This window comes from Giraffa tippelskirchi, chromosome 6 (genome assembly GCF_054371585.1).
Source record: "Giraffa tippelskirchi isolate mGirTip1 chromosome 6, T2T-mGirTip1v1.2.pri, whole genome shotgun sequence".
Classification (NCBI taxonomy): domain Eukaryota; kingdom Metazoa; phylum Chordata; class Mammalia; order Artiodactyla; family Giraffidae; genus Giraffa; species Giraffa tippelskirchi.
Window position 1 is genome coordinate 140,408,976 of NC_137280.1, and position 20,172 is coordinate 140,429,147.

General features: G+C 38.3%; 1 protein-coding gene across 4 annotated transcripts in view; it reads right to left on the bottom strand.

Moving 5' to 3' along the window:
• Positions 1-20,172, bottom strand: part of LOC145510508 (uncharacterized) — a 329,761-nt gene that overhangs the window by 210,460 nt on the left and 99,129 nt on the right. The window lies entirely within an intron of this gene.

A 20,172-nucleotide genomic window follows, 5' to 3' on the forward strand; every position in this document is an offset into this window, starting at 1 on the left:
CCTGAGTGTTCATTGGAAGGACTGATGTTGAAGCTGAAACTCCAATACTTTGGCCACCTCATGCGAAGAGCTGACTCATTTGAAAAGACCCTGATGCTAGGAAAGATTGAGGGCAGGAGGAGAAGGGGACGACAGAGGATGAGATGGTTGGATGGCATCACTGACTCGATGGACATGGGTTTGGGTAGACTCTGGGAGTTGGTGATGGACAGAGAGGCCTGGCATGCTGCAATTCATGGGGTCACAAAGAGTCGGACATGACTGAGTGACTGAACTGAACTGAAATGGAAAATGTAATAGAAAAAAAGGAAATTTTGCTTCTTGGAAAAGATAAATAAAATTGATAAATATCTGGCAAGACTGATTACAAAGAAAAATTTTCAAGAATTAAGAATGTTTATCATTAGAGGTTTTAGAGGTTTTAAAAATAAAAATATTTAGCTTTCAGATAAAATGTAGAAGGTCTTAAGGGACCACTGTACCCATCACATAACCTAAAAAGATAACTGAATCTCCCCCATCATATTTAAGATATAGAAGACTTGCAGACAAAAGTAGTCTAAGGAAATTAAGTTACAAGCAAGTCTAAGGGATTTCTAGGTGAGTAGATACCAGTGGCCAAATTCTATTCTGCAAGGTTTCCAAAGGGGCCAGTGAAAAACTGAACATCAAATTTTGCTGGGATACTTGCAGACCTTGTGAGCTGGCATGAATAGACTGAAATCAGAAGCTCCAAATGCAGGGAATTTGTTCTTGCGTGCCAACCTTCCCCAAAAGAGCTTTGCTGAGTGTGTCAGGGGCATGGAAGCTAAACTAGAAAGCAGAGGGAACATTCTGCATCCAACAGTGCTTAGATGGCAAAGTCCTATTAGAGGGAGTAACTTATAATAGACACAGGACAGAACAAGTTAGTTCTAAAGACGTTTGAAAATGTGGAGGGAACCTAACCAAAGCTGTAACTCAGCCACAATTCAGCTCAAATCTTGATCAGATTGTTAAGACGGACTCTTCTGTAACTTATTGACAAGGGAAACAACATGCCTTCACTTGTACAAAATAATATTTACTCCAGGGACTACAATTTTTTTCATTACGCAATTGTGGGAATGCAGTAAGAAGTCGTGAGACCAGTGTAGAAGCAATATGATTCCTAATCAAGGGGAAAAAAAACTGTCAATGGGAGCAGACTGAGGAATGGCTCAGATATTGGAAATGGCAAAGACCTTAAAATAACTAAGGGCTTCCTTGGTGGCTCAGATGGTGAAGAATCTGCCTGCAATTCAGGAAACCCCAGGTTCGATCCCTGGGTCAGAAAAATTCCCTGGAGCAGGGAATAGTTACCCACTCTGGTATTCTTGCCTGGAGAATTCTATGGACAGTGAAGCCTGGCAGGCTGCAGTCCATGGGGTTGTAAAGAGTCAGACAGGACTGAGAGACTATCGCTTTTCTTCACTTAAAATAGCTATTAAAATATATTAAAGAGATTAGAAGAAAACAGACAAAATGGACAAAAAAATGAGAATTTTAAGAGAAAAGTAAAATTTCTACAGTAGAACCAAGTGGAAATTTAAAACTGAAAAATTACCACATATTAAATTAAATATATTTAATGTATTCAAAGCAGAATGGACATAGCTGAGTGCCGGAGTCCAGCTCCGGCAGCCAGGGAAACGCCCTGAAGGGATGAATGGGGTCCGCGAATGATGCAGCCTCTCACTCATTTGGACTGCATGTTTATTTTAAGCATCAGGTTTTCTTTTATACTTTTACAAAAGCATTAGGTCAGAGGTATGACATCTTCAGTTTCCCCTCACCCATATTTACTGTCTCCATAAATCATTGTTGTCCTTCAGAGTTCCTTCTTAAGTGTCCTTGTGACAACATCGGAACTCAAGTTTGTCTCTGGGCTGTATACCACATTCCTCAGTTTATTTCTTATATTTATAAATCCTGCTTGAGCTCATTAACTCCTAAAAAGACTTCTTTAGCTATCAGTATCTCTAAAATTCCTAGTTTCTATAAGCTATAGTAAAATATGCCAACACTACAACATACCTTAAACTTTTAGCTTCTATTCTTAATTATTTCTAACCCCTAAACTCAGCAAACTTCTTTTGCCACAAACATTCCCCTTACAGGCAGGTTTCAGATAACAATGTTTCCCATGGCCTCAAGCTGCAGCCTATGTGCTCATCCTGGAACATTTTTTGTAAAGAACCTTGAACAAATGTCAATAGTTAACTTTATGGATTATAACATTCTTTCCAGCCAACTCAACCATAGGAAGGAAAGGACAAGTCAGAATCACAAGACCTAACTCCTTCATCCTGGAACCGTGCCTGCGGGATGAGGAGAGGGGGTTGGGGCCCTGCCTCCATTTTGTCAGTAATGCCTATTGCTGCTCCCGACAGCTGAGGAAAAAAAATTCGATTATTTCATCCAGGTCATAACTGTCAAACTGGTTTAAACCAAAAATAAAGGAAAAAAATTTAAGCACAGACATAAAATAAATTCTTACATGCAGACAGAAAAAAATAGGTAGGTTATTCAGGAAAACAAACATAAAATGATAAGTAATTTTCATCAGAAAACAAATGCAAGACAAAAGACAACAGATTTGACTTCTTTAAGTGCTGAAAGAAAAAAAAATTGGAATTAAAAAAAATCAAAGCCTATATAAAGACAGTTTTAGATAAATGAGAGCTGAGATGATATGTCACCAGTTTTTTAGGCTAAAAAGGAACAATCCATGACATCAGCACAGATCAGCCACACAAATCTGCAGACTAGACCAGAAAGATCAAATATTTGCAAAAATGTGAAATAATAGTTTTAAAAGTTAAAAGTAAATTACTGGATATTTTTAAAAAACCACAATAAGAACAATGCATTGAGGAATTCATAATACATGTAGAAATGACATATATGACATCAATAGCATAATTGGAGAGAAAAATAAATGTAATTATACCCTTACAAAGTTTTATATTGCTTATGGAGTAGCAAAACAATAATTCAATTATCTTGATAAGTGAGGTAAAAATTGAGGATGTTTATGGTAATCCCTAGAGCAGTGGTTCTCTGCCAGTGGTAATTTTTCTTCCAAAGGGACATGAGCTACTTTTGGCTATTTCATTTTTGGTTGAGAGAGATGGGGATGTTTCTACTGTCATCTAGTGGCAAGAAGCCAGGGTTGCAGCTAAAAATGCTACAATGCATAGAACGACTCTCACAATGAGAAAATGTCTGGTCTCAAACATCAAAGTGCCTTGAGGTTGAGAAAGCCAAAATACAAAGTGGTCACTGAAATAACCACTAAAAAAGGTATGTATGCAATGAGGGGGTTGGCTTCATCTGGAATAATTAAAAAACACATGATTAGTCCAAAAGAAGTCAGAGGAGACAAAAGATGAGACAAATATAAAGGTAACAAGCCACTAGACATAAAAGTAAATATGTCAATGATTACATTAGATTTTTTTTTTCAGACAAATACTCCATCTATTCGCATAAAGTGGTTCATAATAAGACAGACTGGCAGACAATCTGGCAGACAATTTTTGCAGACAGACTAGAAAAAATAAACTTATCTTTTGTTTACAAGATACACTTTAAATATAAGTGCACAGATAGGCTGAAAGCAAAAGAATTGGAAAAATACACACTCTAACCATAAAAGCTTGTGTGACTATGTAAATATCTGACAAAGTAGACTTTAAGACAAAGAGTATTAATAAAGTAATATTGCATAATAACAAAATGGTTGTTTAATCAATAAGATATCATTTCAAGTATGTACATAAATAATGTCATTTCAACATGCATGAAACAAAAACTAAAGCTAGATTTGATAGAACTGAGAAGATAAAGATAAACCCACATAGTCAGATGTATTAACTTATCTCTCTCAGAAACTGAAAGAGCAGTAATCAATAGAAAAAAGTGTTTAATAATCTGAATTTAGGTAGAGAAGATTTGAAACAACACTATTAACCAATTTGACCAATTAGATGTGCATTTAATATGACAAACAACAGCTTCAGAAAATAGTCTTTTCAAATGCTCAAGAAACATTCTTTAAAATAGACCATATGTTGCTCTATAAAGCTGATCTCAAAAGTTTAAAAACAATGAACGTGAAAGTCGCTCAGTTGTGTCCAACTCTTTGTGACCCTATGGACTAGTCCATGAAATTCTCCAGGCCTTTCCCTTCTCCAGGGGATCTTCCCAACCCAGGGATCAAACCCAGGTCTTCCTCATTGCAGGCGGATTTGTTACCAACTGAGCCATAAGGGAAGCCCTAAAACAATGAGAGAAATTTCTAAAGTTCCCTGCCCAGAAGTCAATGATAAAGATAACTGGAAAATCTTCAAACATTGTTTGAAAATCAAATAATATATTTCTAAATAACCTGTGAGTTAAAGAAGAAATAATATTTAAAATCTGAAAACAATTTAAAGGAAAAACAATGACAATTCAACATGTCAAAATTTACGGGATGGAACTAAAGCAGTTTGGATGAAATTTTATTGCTTTAAATACATATATTAGAAACGTGTTTAAAATCAATTATTTAAGTTTCCTTCTCATAAAACAATAAAATTGGGGCAAGTGGGCAGTGTGGAAAGTGAGAGCAGAAATCAATGAAACAGAAAAGAGACAATCGAAAAAGCAGAAAAAAGAAAACTAGTTCTTTGAAGAGATCATTAAAACTGAACTTCCTTGCAAGACTCATTAAGAAAAAAAGAAAATACAAACTATGACTGTCAGGAGTGAAAAAAATAACACCACTACATATATTGAAAGATAACAAGAGAATGTTATAAACAACGTTATGCCAATAAATTTGTCCAGCTATATGAAATGAACAAAGTGCTTGAAAACACCTTACCAAAACTGACATCAGAAAATAAAGAAAAACTAAGTATTTCTGTATTAGCTACCATTCCACAAAGTAAATTCCTGACTTGATGGCTTTAGTAGTATTTCTACCAAACACTCCCATATACATGAATAATACTAATCTTGTGCCTGTGTGCTAAGTCGCTTCAGTCGTGTCCAACGTTTTTTGTGATTCCACAGACCATGGCCCACCAGGCTACTCTGTCCATAGGGTCTGACACAAAGTTATTCAGAGATGAGAGATAAAAGAAATAATTTCCAACTCCTCGTATGAGGCCAGCATTATCCAGATACCAATATCCAACAAAAAATTTTATAAGAAAAGAAATGAAAAGATATAAAATCTCTAAAAGAATACATTAGCAAATAGAATAGAGCAATATGTGAAAATGGATTATATATACTGACCAAGGGAGTTTTAGCTCAGAAACACAAGGTTAGTTTAACCTTTAAAAATCCATTAAATAGAGATATATTCCATATTCATAAATTGGAAGATAAATTATTATTAAGATATCAATTACCTTACCCTCAAAATTAATATATAAAGTCAATGTAATCACTACCAAAATCCCAATAGGCTTTTTTTTTTTTGCAGATATTGACAAAGAGATACTAAATTTGTTTAAAATATAAAAGATCTAGCCTAGCTATGGGTTTCCCTGGTGGCTCAGACAGTAGAGAATCCGTCTGTAATTTAGGAGAGCTGGGTTTGATCCCTGGGTTGGGAAGATCCCCTGGAAGAGGGCATGACAACGCACTCCTGTATTCTTGCCTGAAGAATCCCCATGGACAGAGGAGCCTGGCAGGCTCCAGTCCACAGGGTCACACAGAGTCGGATATGACTGAGCGACTAAGCACAGCCCAGCTATGAAAATCTTGAGAAAAATAAAATGTTACACTACTAAATTTCAGGACATTCTGTAATACTTTAGCTATTAAGACAATGTGATATTGGGAACAAGAATAGACAAACAGATCAATGAAACAGTCTAGAGTAGGAGGTAGATCTACACACATATGGTTGCTTTAGTTTGTCAAAATTGTAGAGAAAGGAAGGCCTATTCAATAAATGATGTTGGAACAATTGAGAAAAAAAAAGAACTATACTATTCTACACATAAAAGTTAAAGTAGATTGTGTATTTAAAGTTGAAAACTATAGAGTTCTAAAATAAAACTTTTGTGCATGTCTTCATTTTACTGAGGTAGACAAAAGTTCTTAAACAAGACACAAAGAACACAAATTATTTTTTTAAAAGATATAACTGACTTAATCAAAACTAAAATCTTCAGCTCATTAAAAGATACCTTTAACAAAGTGGAAAGAAAAGCCACAAATCAGGGGAAAATATTATATATATATATATATAGATACATAGATATGACAAGAGACTCATGTATAATGTGAAAACAACTCCTATAAATCAGTAAGAAAATGCTCAATGTTTAAAAAATGACACAAACTACTATGTATAAAATAGATAAGCAACAAGGATATATTGTGCAGCACAGGCAAATAGAGCCATTATTTTGTAATAACTTTAAATGAACTATAATCTATAAAATACTGAATCATGTTGTACATCTAAACTAATATACTATAAATCAACCATACTTCAATAAAAATATTCTAGAAAAAAATGAGCTCTCCTCCCCTCATGTTTACTATTTCAAATGGCTTGAAAAGGCACTGTCCAAGAAGATATTCAAAAGGCCAATAAACACATGAAAAGATTCTCAACAGTATACTCAACAGGGAAATTCAGATTAAACTAAGGGATACTATTGCATCCATTATTAATGCTAAAATTTAACACATTGATAAAACCAAACATTGGAGGATGTATGGAGAAATTGTGAACATTATATATTACTGGTGGAATATACAGTGGCTCAACCATTCTTAACAACTGCCTATTAGTTTCTCATAATGTTATATTTATACCTACACTATGACCCTCAATTCCATGCCTACATATATTGTAAAAAGAAATGTCATATATCTACAAAATTTTGTAAAAGAAGATTGATAGAAATTTTGTAATAACTTAAAATAAGCTATCTGTCCATTAATACAAAAATTGATTTAAAATGTGTACTATATTTATATAATGGAATATCAAATGGCAGTAAAAATAAGAATACATTACTGATGAATCTAATACCAGATGAATCTCAAAAACATTACAGTCAGAAAAAGAAGTCAAACACAAATATATATACTGTTTATATGTTAATATGTATTATTTTGTTTATATAAAATCCAAGAACAGATAAACTATTAGTTTGCTTTGTATATCAGAATAGGGGTTACCTTGGGGGCGGGTGTGAGTATCATATGGAAAGTTTTATGAGGGAACTTTCTGAAGTGTTAGATCTTTATCTTTATCTGGGTGATTTTTATACATGTATAATCATAGATTAAAAACTTAGTGAGCTACATATTTAAGACTTGCACATTTTACCTTATTTAAACTATACTCAATTTCAAAAGAGATAATAGGAGGAAATTATGAACAACTTTATGCCAACGTATTTGAAAGTTTAGCTGAAATGGAAAATTTTTTCAAAAGTTACATTTGAAAAGTATAAATACTCATCTATTTAATAAAGCTATTTAATCTGTAATATAATGTCTATGACAAACAAAACTCCAAACCTAGGTAGCCTTTGCCTATGGCTTTCTTCCAAGCATTTAAGGAAGAAATAACAATAATATTACACAAATTTCACCAGAAAATGGAAAATAATGAAGACTTTTAAATTGATTTTATCAAATTAGCATATCTTGATGTCAAAACTTGACAAGGACATTGCTAGAAAGCCAAACGTTAGGCCAATCTCTCTCGTGTTTAAGATCTTAGGCACAGAAATTTAAAATATGAGCAAAATGAACATACCAATAAATATATAGAAGATATTACATCATGATTAAGTCAGATTTATTCTAGAAATACAACATTAGCTTAACATTTGAAAATCAATCATTGTGATTGCCACATTAACAGAAAAATTATCAACTCAATAGATAAGCAAACACTTTTGATAAAATTCAATACCCATTCATAATTTTATTTTTAACTTCCCAACCTGAGAATTGGCAAAAGCACTGGGAATCCCCAGGGAATCTGATTTTGAAGGACAATGGGATTTGATAACAGGATTTCCACATGAATGTGGGAAACAGAGAGTCTTGGAGTGCACCAACAAAACCTTGTACGCACCAGGATACAGGGAAAGGAGCAGTGAACCCACAAAAGACTGAACCAGGCCTGCCTGTGAGTGTTTGAGGGTCTCACGCAAAGGCATGAGTCAGCAGTGGCCTGATACAGGAACATGGGCACTGGCAGCAGCAGTCCTGGGAGACACAGGTTGGAATGAGTCCTTTTAGAGGCTATGGGCTGTCTCAGGCCAAACAACCAACAGAGAGGGAGCACAGCTTCACCCAACAACAGAAAATTGGATTAAAGATTTACTGAGCATGGCCCTTCCCACCAGAGCAAGACCTAGTTTTCCCCACAGCCAATCACTCCTATCAGGAAATTTGCACAAGCCTCTTATCCTCATCCATTAGAGGGCAGACAGAAGAAGCAAGAACTATAATCCCACAGCCTCCAGAACAAAAGCCACAATCACAAAAAAACTAACCAAAATGATGGCATGGATCACAGCCTTGTGTAACTCAATGAAGCTATGAGCCATGCCATACAGGGTCACCCAAGACGTATGGGTCATGGTGGAAAATTCTGACAAAATGTGGTCCACTGCAGAAGGGAATGGCAAACCACTTCAGTATTGTTGCCTCAAGAAAACCATGAACAGTATGAAAAGGCAAAAAGATGTGATACCAGAAGATGAGCCCCTCAGGTCGGTAGGTGTCCAATATGCTACTGGGGAAGAGCAGAGAAATAGCTCTAGAAAGACTAACGAGGCTAGGCCAAAGCAGAAATGACACCCAGCTGTGGATGTGTCTGGTGGTGAAACTAAGATCCAATGCTATAAAGAACAATATTGCATAGGAACTGGGAATGTTAGGTCCATGAATCAAGGTAAATTGGATGTGATTAAGCAGGAGATGGCAAGAGTAAACACTGACATTTTAGGAATCAGTGAGTTAAAATGGATGGGAGTGGGCAAATTTAATTCAGATGACCATTATATCTACTACTGTGGACAAGAATCCCTTAGAAGAAATGGGAGTAGGCCTCATAGTCAACAAAAGAGTCCAAAATGCAGCACTTGAGTGCTATCTCAAAAACAACAGAATGATCTCGGTTCATTTCCAAGGCAAACCATTTAATATCACAGTAACCCAAGTCTATGCCCCAACCACTAACGCCAACGAAACTGAAGTTGAATGGTTCTACAAAGACCTATGAGATCTTCGAGAACTAACACCAATAAAAAGATGTTCTTTTCATTATAGGGGCCTGGAAAGTAGAAAATCAAGAGATATCTGGAGCCACAGACAAGCTTGGCCTTGAAGTACATAATAAAACAGGTTTTTTACTCCAATGTACAAATAGTACAGAAGTACAAAAAAACTTAAAAGACTTTTGCCAAGAAAACACCCTGGTTATAGCAAACCCCTCTTCCAATAACGTAAGAGACATCTCTACACATGGACATCACCAGATGGTCAATAACAAAATTAGATTGATTATATTCTTTGTAGCTGAAGACAGAGAAACTCTATACAGTCAGCAAAAAGAAGACCTGGAGCTGACTGTGCCTCAGATAATCAGCTTCTTATTGCAAAATTCAGGCTTAAGTTGAAGCAGAGAAAACCACTAGACCATTCAAGTATGACCTAAATCAAATCCATTATGATTATACAGTAGAAGTGACAAATAGATTCAAGGGATTAGATCTGGTAGATAGAGTGCCTGAAGAACTATGGACAGAGGTTCATAACACTGTATAGGAAGTGGTGACCAGAAGCATCCCCAAGAAAAAGAAATGCAAGAAGGCAAAATGGTTGTCTGAGGAGGCCTTAAAAATAGCTAAGAAAACAAGAGAAGCAAAAGACAGAGATGAAAGGGAAAGATATATCCAACTGAATGCAGAGTTTCAGAGACTAGAAAGGAGAGACAAGAAAGCCTTCTTAGGTGAACAATGCAGAGAAATAGAGGAAAACAACAGAACGGGAAAGACTAGAGATCTCTCCAAGAAAATTAGAGATACCAACGGAATATTTCATGCAAAGATGGGCACAAAAAAGGACAGAAAAGGCAAGGATCTAACCAAAGCAGAAGAGATTAAGAAGAGTTGGCAAAAGTATACAGGAGAACTATACAAAAAAGGTCTTAATGACCTGGATAACTATGATGGTGTGATCACTCACCGAGAGCCAGACATCCTGGAGTGTAAAGTCAGGAAGTATTACTATTAACAAAGTGAGTGGAGGTGATGGAATTCTGTGTGCATGCATGCTAACTTGCTTCAGGGTGTCCGACTCTTTGCAACACTATGGACCATGGCCCGTGAGGCTGCTCTGTCCATGGCATTACCCAGGCAAGAATATTAGAGTGGGTTGCCATTCCCTCCTCCAGGGTTTCTTTCTGACCTAGGGATTGAATCCATGTCTCTTATTTCTCCTGAATTGGCAGGTGGGTTTTTTCTTTCCTTTTTGTTTCACCACTGGTGCCACCTGGGAAGCCTGATGGAATTCTTGCTGAGCTATTTAAAATTCTCAATGATGATACTGTGAAAGTACTACACTAAATATGCCAGCAAATTTGGAAAACTGAGCAGTAGCCACAGGACAGGAAAATGTGTTTTTCTTCCAATCCCAAAGAAACATAATGTCAAAGAATGTTCAAACTGCAGTACAACTGCACTCATTTAACATGCTAGCAAAATAATGTTCAAAATCCTTCAAGCTAGGCCTCAACAATAGATGAACTGAAAACTTCCAGATGTACAAGCTGGATATAGAAAATGCAAAGGAACCAGAGATTAAATTGCCAACATCTGGTGGAGCAGAGAAAAAGCAAGGGAATTACCGAAAAACATCTACTTCTGCTTCATTGACTTTTTCTCATTTTATATTCTTGCTTCCTTTATCATAGATTAATTGACCATTAAGTGTGGACTTATTTATGGGCTTCCTAGCTTGTTCCATTGATCTATGTGTGTCTGTTTTTGTGCCATTGCCATACTGTTTTGATTACTATAGCTTTGTAGGATAGTTTGAGTTTAAAGAACATGATACCTGCAGCTTTGTTCTTTCTCAAGAGTGCTTTGGCTATTTGGGGGCTTTTGTATTTCCATACAAAGTTTAGAATTATATTTTCTAATTCTGTGAAAAAAGTCTCATTCTTAATTTTTTAACACTTTCACAAGCTACAAATAGTAGGAAGCTTCCTTGATTTGGTATTATGTCTAATATCTTAATAATAAAATTCTGAAAATTTCCTCTTGCTGTGTAGAATGTACAAAGATGTCAGCTATCACTGCTCCTATTTGACTTTGTAAAGGAGTCCTGACTAATGAAATAAGGCATATAAAAGAAGCAAACAGTATGGAATTTGGAAGTGAGGAACTAAAACTATGTAAAAATCCAAAAGAATCTATAAATAAATAGAATTACTAAGTGAACTTAGCAAAATTACTGAATACAAGGTCAACATACAAATTTCTGTTGCATTTTTCATGCAAGCCAGACCCAGGAAGATAAAAAGGAAATATAATATAATTATATTATTTATAACAACATCAAAAACAATCATATATATGGGATAACTAGCAACAGATAAAGTCTTACAGAGAACTATAAATACTGCAAAGAGAAATTGTAAAAGATATAAATAAATAAAAGGCAATAATCCATGTTTGTGGATTAGAAGCTTCAATGTAGTAAAGACATCTCCTTCTCTCAAACTTATCTACAGATTCAGTGGAATCCCTATCGAAATACCAGCAAGTTTCTTTTTTTAAAGAAACTGACAAACTGATTCTAATACACGTGAAAATGCAAAGTGCCAAGATAAACTCAAATAAAAAGAACAAAGTTGGAGAATATATTGCTAGGTAACAATATTTATTTGAAGTACTAGTAATTGAAGTGTGGAACTGACACAAGAATATACACACAAAGCACAGAAAGTAAAGAGAATTCCTAAGTAGATCCACACATTGTTTTGGTTACCAGACTTACAACAAGGAGAAAAGTATCTTTGAAATGCAGTAAAGAAAAGATAGTCGTTTAATAAACTATGCTAGATTAAATGGATATCCATGCTAATAAAATCTCATGGGTGCCATTCTTTTCCCCATTTTATAGAGGAAGAGGATGGCAGTGAAGAGGAGAATGCTGTTAACTAAGACCAAACAGCTAATAAACCAGAGCTACCCAAAAGGTAGTTAGTCCCTGCTATAGGCCAAGAGTTTTATACACATTGTCTCATTTGACTCCTCCAAATAGCCTTGTTTTGTCAAAAGTTTCTACATAAGAAAATAAACTATAAGTTAAGTAACTTTCTTCTGACAACCTGTGATAGGCAGAGAGAGTGACCCTATCTCTGAAAAGATGCCAATGTCCTAATTCCCCAGAACACGTGAATATGTTACTTTACATGGCTAAAGAGACTTTTCAGATGTATACGGATCTTGAGATGGGGGAGACCATGCTGGATTATTTGGATGGGCCAAATCTGGTCACAAGGGAGGCAAAAGGGTCAGAATCAGAGAAGAGATGTAACCTTAAAAGAGTAAGTCAGAAAGAGTGAGTTGAAGATAGTACGTTGTTGGCTTTGAAGATGGTGGAAGGGGCCTCAAGCCCAGGAACGTACGTGACCTCTAGATCTTGGGCAAAGAAATGGATTTTTCCTAAGAATTCCTGGAGGTAACAAAGTCCTGCTGATACCTTGATTTCAGCCTGCTGAAGACCAGAAGACTTTCGACTTCCAGAATTGTAAGGTAATAAAATTTTGTGTGACTATGTTTGTGGTAATTTGCTACAGCAGCAGGAAACTAATGCACATAACCAATTAAGATTTGCTTCCAGGTTTCTCTGTCTCCACAGCCTGTGCCTTTAATCACAAGGGAACATACCTTAGTGGAATTATTGTAACAGGAAAGCAAAGCATTTACCAGAATGGTTTGCCCTACAGAGATCTTCGGTGCTGTCTAATTGATCATTGATCATGGTGTCTTTGAAATAGGCAGCAAATTACTAAAGCCTTTTTGATTTGTGTAAGAATTACAGGCATACTTAGCAGCTGTCAGAATCTTCATCAAGTGAGAGCTCTGTGAATCACTCACCTTTCTTTAAAATATATGTAAGTATACAGACATGTGAAATACATACATATATACATATGCCTGTGTGTGCACATGTATATGTACATCCACACCATATACATGTTTGTCAAGGTCTATATAGCTATGCATACAGATACATGTATGTACATACAAATGGATGGATATGTTTGCATGTATGTGAATGAAACACCCTGGAACAAATACAGAAGAAACTTTATAAAAAGTGCTACCAAGGAGGAGAAATGAGTTCCTAGGGGGTATGGGTTGGAAGCTCTTAATTTTACAATTAGATATCCTTGTATCCCTTTTAAATATTGACTCATTTAACTGTTTTGCCTATTAAAAGCATAAACACGAAATTTTATTTTGAAAGAACTATTCTATTCTATCTCCCTCAGCAAGAGTTAAGAGAAACTCCATGTGGTTTTCCCCGCCCCGCCCAGGACCCTCAGTCTCACCCAGCATTCACTTTTTCCCCTCTCTGCCTTGAGACGTGAGCCCTCCTCTGTGTCCTTTGTCCCTGCTCACCGGTACGCCACCCAGGCCCTCCTAACCAGCCCCCAGCCCCTCACCTCTCATTTCCCATGGCTCCCCACATAAGTCAAGGGCCTCCCCCTGCCCTTCTTTCCTGGCTTTATTTTTCCCTGATATTTATCAGTATCTGGTACACTGATCTGTAAACACCTGCTACTTCCAAATCTTGGTGATTACCTGACCCCTCCACCAGAGAGCATGCTCCACTAGGACAGGGATTCTTGCCTGCCTTGTTCACAGCTGCAGCCCAGCACACATTAAAGTACCTGACATGGTAGGCTCTCAGTAAATACTAAGCAAGGGAATGAGACAGGAAGTGAGTGAAGGAGTGACGGAAGGTTCAGTGCTTTGCTGAGAATCCCAGTTCTGCTGGCACCGAGGTGAAGAAGAGATGAGCAGAGACAGGTCTATTCTTTATGGCCACCCATCTATCTGTCTGGCATGGATGGGTAGAAAGAAGAAACTGCTATTGAGACATGCATCCTCTGCTTTAGGTCAGGTCCCCTCCACTCACTACTGCCCTGTGGCACCTGCCGCAGCAGGAGCACAACAGGAAAGATGCTGGAGGTGACCAACCAGCCAAGAGGCTGGGGTGCAGGGTAAGGGGCTCATGGCCTGGTAACCACCTATGTCAGAAAGGGACCACATGAGTCACATTTAACAGGCCAGATAGCACCATGAACAGCTGGGTGAGAACTTTCACACTTCTCTAAAAGGAAGAACAATCTTGCAGAAAGAATAACTGAGAATGATGCTTGGAACTTGCTGCATGATTTGTGTTAACCAGGGAAAATGTTTCAGGGGATAAGGCCCTAACCTTTCTCATATACAAATATGCCCCTGGATGTAGGCTTGTTTCTAAGAATATCACCTGTGAAAAATTACTGAATCATTTAGTAAATACTGATTGAGCACTCTTCTACATCTGGCACAGGTTTAGCGCCTGAGGACACAACATTCAACAGGACAGAGAAGTCTGTATGGAGCTTTTGTTCCAACAGGATAGGCCAGCAATGAAGAAGTCACCCAAACTACAGACACTGTCTTTGAAGGCTGTGCTTGGTGCCACAAAGGAGATGCATTGAAAGAAGGTGGGGAGCCCACTTTGAGGACAGGTGTGCAGGAAGGTATGGCAGAGAGAAATAGGGCACCTCCCACCCCTGGCTTCCCCTTGCACAGTTCTTGGGATGCTTGCTCCACACCAGTGGTCCTCAGAATACCCCTGTGGCATCGTGGTAAGGTGTGTGAGCTGAGAACTGAAGGATGACAAGGAATGGCCTGTGAAGATCTGGAAGAGGCCCTCTTTCAGCTGAGGCAACAGTTAGTGAAAAGGCCCTGAGGCTGGGAAAAATGAGCGATGCTCAAGGATCAGAGTCAAGACCAGCATGGTGGCAGCATAGGAACAAACTACGCGGACAGTGGTGGGGGAGTGGAAGCGTGGGAGGAGAGTTGACACCCACTGCACTCATGCAGGTGACAGATGCAGGATCCACCCACTGAATAGGCCCTGTGGAAGCCATGCTAGGAGATCAGAGAGGCAGGTAGAAGAGTTTTGACTTTATCTCCTGGCTTGAAGACATTCACAAACGGTGAATATACCATGACTTACGACTATTGCCATAAAATTAAGCCTGTTCTCCAATATTACTTGTCCCTAATAAGACTCTGAGCTTTCCAGGTGTTCAGGTGGTAAAGAATACACCTGTCAATGCAGGAGACACAGGCAGGAGATGCAGATTCAATCCCTGGGTCAGGAAGGTTTCCTGGAAGAGGAAATGGTTACCCACTCCAGTATTCTTGCCTGGGAAATCACATGGATAGAGGAGCCTGGCAGGCTACAGTCCACAGGGTCACAAAGAGTCGGACAGGACTGACCATGTGCTGCTGCTGCTGCTGCTAAGTCGTGTCACTCGTGTCTGACTCTGTGTGACCCCATACACAGCAGCCCACCAGGCTCCTCCGTCCCTGGGATTCTCCAGGCAAGAACACTGGAGTGGGTTGCCATTTCCTCCTCCAGTGCATGAAATTGAAAAGTGAAAGTGAAGTCGCTCAGTCATGTCCGACTCTTCATGACCCCATGGGCTGCAGCCTACCAGGCTCCTCCGTCCATGGGGTTTCCCAGGCAAGAGTACTGGAGTGGGGTGCCATTGCCTTCTCCGTGACCATGTGCACACAGATACAATATGACTACACTAAGGGCTTCCCTTGAGGCTCAGCTGGTAAAGAATCTGCCTGCAATGGCAGGAGGCCTGGGTTCGATCCCTAGGTTGGGAAGATTCCCTGGAGAAGGGAAAGGCTACCCACTCCAGTATGCTGGCCTTGAGAATTCCATGGACAATCGATGGGGTCTCAAAGAGTTAGACACAACTGAGAGACTTTCACACTTACACACTAAGGACACAGAAATGGATACACCAGAAATGTTTGGTCCTTACATGAAAACACCTACAAGCAGAAGTAGAAAACATCTACTTCTGCTTTATTGATTATGCCAAAGCCTTTGACTGTAGATCATGAAAAACTGTGGAAAATTCTTCAAGAGATGGGAATACCAGACCACCTTACCTGCCTCCGGAGAAATCTGTATGCAGGTCAAGAAGCAACAGTTAGAACTGGACATGGAATTACAGACTGGTTCCAAATTGGGAAAGGAGTACGTCAAGGCTGTATATTGTTACCCTGCTTATTTAACTCATATGCAGAGTACATCATGCAAAATGCTGCGCTGGAAGAAGCACAAGCTGCAATCAAGATTGCTGGGAGAAATATCAATAACCTCAGATATGCAGATGATACCACTCTAATGAGAAAAACTGAAGAAGAACTAAAGAGACACTTGTGGAGGGTGAAAGAGGAGAGTGAAAAAGCCGGCTTATAACTCAACAATCAAAAAACTAAGATCAGGGCATCTGGTCCCATCACTTGAAGGCAAATAGATGGGGAAAAAGTAGAAACAGTGGCAGGTTTTATTTTCTTGGGCTCCAGAATCATGGCAGATGGTGACTGCAGCCTTGAAATTAAAAGATGTTTGCTCCTTGGAAGAACAGCTATGACAAACCTAGACAGCGTATAAAAAAGCAGAGACAACATTTTGCTGACAAAGGTTCATGTGATCAAAGCTATGGTTTTTCCAGTAGTCATGTATGGATGTGAGAGTTGGACCATAAAGAAAGCTGAGCTCTGAAGAATCATTGCTTTAATATGTGGTGCTGGAGATCAAACCAGTCAATCCTAAAGGAAATCAACCCTGAATATTCACTGAAAAGTCTGGTGCTGACCCTGAAGCTCCAATATTTGGCCACCTGGTATGAAGAACTGTCTCACTGGAAAAGACTCTGACTCTTGTAAACATTGAGGGCAGTAGGAGAAGGGGCAACAGAGGATGAGATAGTTGGATGGGATCATCGACTCTATGGACAGGAGTTTGGAAGATAGTGAAGGACAGGGAAGCCTGGAGTGCTGCAGTCCATAGGGTTGCAAAGAGTCGGACATGACTTGGTGACTGAACAACAACAATACAACATAGTGTACATTACATTAGTATATTTTATATGTTACAAAATTGCCACTATTTACATAAGACTAGCTACCATTTGTCAATATACAAAGTTTTGACAATATTATTGACTGTATTTCCTATGCTATACCTTACACCTCCCCAGACTGATTTATTTTGTAACATAAAGTCTGTACTTTTTATTTACCCTCACCAATTTCACTCATCCTCCCCCAGCTTCCCTCTAACAACCACCAGTTTTTGCTCTGTGCCTATGGGTCTGTTCTGTTTGTTCATTTGTTTTGTTTGAGCCTATATATAAGTTAAATTATATGATATTTGTCTTTTATGTCTGACTTATTTCACTTGGCAGAGTACCCTCTAGGTCCATAAATATTATCACAAATAAGATTTTATTTTTATAGCTGAATAATATTCCATTGTATGTATACCACATATTCTTTATCCATTCATTTACAGATGGATACTTAAGTTACTTCCATATCCTGACTACTGTAAATAATTCTGCCGTCAATGTAGGGGTGCATATATCTTTTTGATTCAGTATTTTGTTTTCTTTGGAAAAATACCCAGAAGTAGAATTGTTTGATTATTTGGTACTTCTATTTTTTTGAAGAACCTCCATATGTTTTCCACAGTGGTTATGCCAATTTACATATCTACCAACAGTGCACAAGTGAACCTTTTTCTCCACATCCTTGCCAACACCTGTTATTTTTCGTCTTTTTCATAATAGCCATTCTGACAGGTATGAGTGGATATTTAATTCTGGTTTTAATTTGCATTTCCCTGATGATTAGTAACTAGTGGCCATAGGACTAGAAAAGGTAAGTTTTTATTCCTGTCCCAAAGAAGGACAATGCCAATGATTGTTCAAACTACTGCACAATTGCACTCATCTCACACTCTAGCAAAGTAATAGTCAAAATTCTCCAAGCCAGGCTTCAACAGTATGTGAGCTGTGAACTTCCAGATATTCAAGCTGCATTTAGAAAAGGCATGGGAACCAGCAATCAACTTGTCAACGTCTATTGGATCATAGAAAAAGCAAGAGAAGTCCAGAAAATCATCTACTTCTGCTTTATTGATTATGCCAAAGCCTTTGACTGTATAGATCACAACAATCTGTGAAAAATTCTTCAAGAGATGGGAATACCAGACCACCTGACCTGCCTCCTGAGAAATCTGTATGCAGGTCAAGAAGCAACAGTTAGAACTAGACATGGAAAAACAGACTGGTTCCAAATTGGGAAAGGAATATGTCAAGGCTGTATATTGTCACCTTATTTATTTAACTTATATGCAGAGTACATGATGTGAAATGCTAGGCTGGATGAAGCACAAGCTGGAATTGAGATTGCTGGGAGAAATATAAAAAACCTCAGATATGCAGATGACACCACCATTAGAGCAGAAAGTGAAGAGGAACTAAAGAGGCTCTTGATGAAAGTGAAAGAGAGGAGTGAAAAAGTTGGCTTAAAACTCAACATTCAAAAAACTAAGATCATGGCATACAGTCCCATCACTTCATGGCAAATAGATGGGGAAACAATGGAAACAGTGACAGACTATTTTCTTGGGCTCCAAAATCATGACTGCAGTCATGAAATTAAAAGACACTTGCTCCTTGGAAGAAAAGCTATGACCCACCTAAACAGCATATTAAAAAGCTGAGACATCACTCTGCCAACAAAGGTCCGTCTAGTCAAGGCTATGGTTTTTCCTGTAGTATGGATGTGAGAGTTGGACTATAAAGAAAGCTGAGTGCCGAAGAATTGATGCTTTCATACTCTGGTGTTAGAAAAGACTCTTGAGAGTTCCTTGGACAGGAAGGAGATCAAACCAGTCATTCTTCAAGGAAATCAGTCCTGAATATTCATTGGAAGGACTGATGCTGAAGCTGAAACTCCAATACTTTGGCCACCTAATGTGAAGAGCTGACTCACTGGAAAAGACCCTGATGCTGGGAAAGATTGAGTGCAGGAGGAGAAGAGGACAACAGAGGATAAGATGGTTGGATGGCATCACTGACACGATGGACATGAGTTTGAGTCAACTCCGGGAGTTGGTTAAAGACAAGGAAGCCTGACATGCTGCATTCCATGGAGTCGCAAAGAGTCAGACACAACAGATCTACTGAACAACAACAAACAAAAAATGAAGGAATCAGTTTTCCTGGGTATTCATTTTAGATTCTATCCCTTTCTAGATATAAGTACTCTATCTAGATAAAAATAGGCTCTTTCTTTCAAAGCCTGTTTCTTCCTTCATATGACTTTCTCTTTTATATCATGAATTGTTTGCACACAGCCAACTATGCTGTCCAATGGCTAGGCTGTGTGCTCATCCTCACCACCTCCCAATGAGAACGCCAGATCAGGAGTTAAGTGAGCTGGAATTGGGAGTCCTTTGCTCCAAGCTGCGACGTCTGGAGTAGGTTCTGCCCAACCTGGACTCCCCCTTCCTGCTGTGTCCAATGAAGCTGTCTAGAATCCACTGTCTCTAAAGCCTGTGCCATCTCTCTAAGCCTGAGAACAGCTTTCTCGTCCTCTCTGCACTCTGTCTATAAAAGGGGCAAATCCTCAGAGTTGGAGAGACCCCTGCCTACTTTCCCTCCTGTTTCTTGCTCCAGTACATTCACAACAGAAAATTATACAGCACTGAGAAATTGGTACTCATAGAACTTTCCAAACCTCTCCCAGATCAAGTGTAGTTAAATCTGGATATTTAACCTTTCTGGCCTAGACCAAATCCCTCCAGCTACACCGAACAACTTCTCCTTGAAATAAAAAATGGATACAGTCACAAAAGATAAGTTAATCATAAGCATCTCAGGAAGGACCTTCCCTCATCCTGCTAGAGCCAAACAATTAGCCCAGGTTGGCAAATGATCGGCAAAAAATTTCAAGTAAGAAGAGAAAACATTCAAGTGTTAGCTCAGAGATTTTAGCC